Source organism: Dipodomys spectabilis, unplaced genomic scaffold (genome assembly GCF_019054845.1).
Source record: "Dipodomys spectabilis isolate Male_0828 unplaced genomic scaffold, ASM1905484v1 ptg000078l, whole genome shotgun sequence".
Lineage (NCBI taxonomy): Eukaryota > Metazoa > Chordata > Mammalia > Rodentia > Heteromyidae > Dipodomys > Dipodomys spectabilis.
The window spans coordinates 4,602,213-4,604,038 of NW_024870755.1; the positions used below are offsets into that span (position 1 = coordinate 4,602,213).

Genomic DNA, 1,826 nt, shown 5'->3' on the forward strand with positions numbered 1-1,826 from the left:
CACATGTTTTGCACTGTTCTGTTGTGGTTAGTGTATCAAAGGCAACTCTGTTTTATTATCTCTACTTCAGTGTTTGGTAGAGTCAAACGAAAAGATTTACCATTTGTAGATTTACAGCCTGGAGGCAAGAGGAAACACTGTGGTTAAAACATTACCAATTTAAGGCCTAATAATGAAGAGAAACATATGGACTTCTCCTACAACTATGAAAATATTTGGTGATAAAATGGCAGTAGTATAAGTTCCTGCCTGGTTGGAAGATAGACAGGCCAAGACATTAGGTAATCATGCATATGAACAATTTTTCATCTTATTGGCTTTAGCTACTTTTGAAATAGTAGGTATAATAAACAATCATATTTTGATAAAATGCTTTCTAGTCTGAACAGTTCTGGCTGAACTGTTCATCTCTCTATGATCCCTTGTAACTAAGATTAGTTTTGTTCCAGTAAGACAATCTATGCTGTCAGAGTAAGATATTCTGGATGGTCTGTGACTACATGGAAGAAGGGTAAAGGGTCAGGTAGACATTTGTGCCAGTAAGACCTCATTTGGGAAAATTTCAGCTGCAGAAATTTAGAAATAGCTCTTAAACAAGGCTTACTTTGAATCCATTGGCTCCACAGCGCTAACACAGTTGGATAAATAAGTACTTGAAAAAGCCGTCATATTTGGACTTAGCTATAATTACTTGAAAATATGATCAAATTCCAAATGAAAAAGACTTAAAATAGTCATTGACAAAAAAATTGCAAATGTGAGCAATCAACTGAACAACACATTTTTTTCAACTATTCACAGAATTTTAGGGAAATCAGATCAATAGCATTTTTAGGAACAATAAGGTTTCCTTGTTACAAATAGGCACCTAAGCATATAAGCCTGTATAAATATTGCATCATTAACTACTTAAATTTACACGATACTACATTCTTCAGCAGCATGTATACCAAAATTACAACAATACAGAGATTAACATAGCACTTGTACAAGGATGATATGAAAATTTGTGAAGTATTCAAAATTTTTCATTCTTCAGATGCAAGAAATGACAAACAGCTATTAAAATGTTGATTACAGAATTACAAGTTTAACAATACACGTAATTCATATAATTAAAAATTAGTTTGATATCAGTGTATTAAATTTTCACCTTAGAAAGGCCTTTGCATAGCATAGCCTTTACACAACTTTTGAAATTAGACAACATTTTCGTTTTATCCCAAAGAAATATAATATTATAAGGACCTAGGAAAAAAAGGAATCTTAAACTGTTTCTATATGGAATGCAATCTGAAAGGACACATTAATGAACCTATATATTATAAAAACAATGTAGAATTCAATGTATTATATCTAGGAGAGAATAAAATAGATTATGGACACACTATACAAACATAGAATATAGAATATTTTAAAATATACTTTTTCAGACAAACACCTGAAACATCTTTAGTTTCTATACTACTAATTTCAACAGATAAGTTAAAATTATTTCTGATTAACAAAATCACAAACTCTGCATAAATCATTATAGATGTATACAAAAATCTTGAATACATTTTAACATCAAAGGCAGGCAATTCACTTTGAAGAATTCCACAGAATCCGTGAATTGTTACTGTAAGATATTGTTGTTATTTGGATTGTGAAAATATGTTGTATTGACACAAAGGAATTAATATCATTTTTGAAATTTAAGAAAATTAACAGAAAATTTAGGATTTAGCAAAACAATTTGTACAGCCTTCCATAACTTCAAAGAGGTAGTGATACATACTTATCCGTTTGGTATTATCAAATACAGATTCTTCCAAGTGGTTCTT

General features: G+C 30.5%; 1 pseudogene; it reads left to right on the forward strand.

The window, feature by feature from the left end:
* Positions 1 to 929: 929 nt before the first annotated feature.
* Positions 930 to 1,029, forward strand: LOC122110472 (annotated as a pseudogene).
* The last annotated feature ends 797 nt before the right edge of the window (positions 1,030 to 1,826 follow it).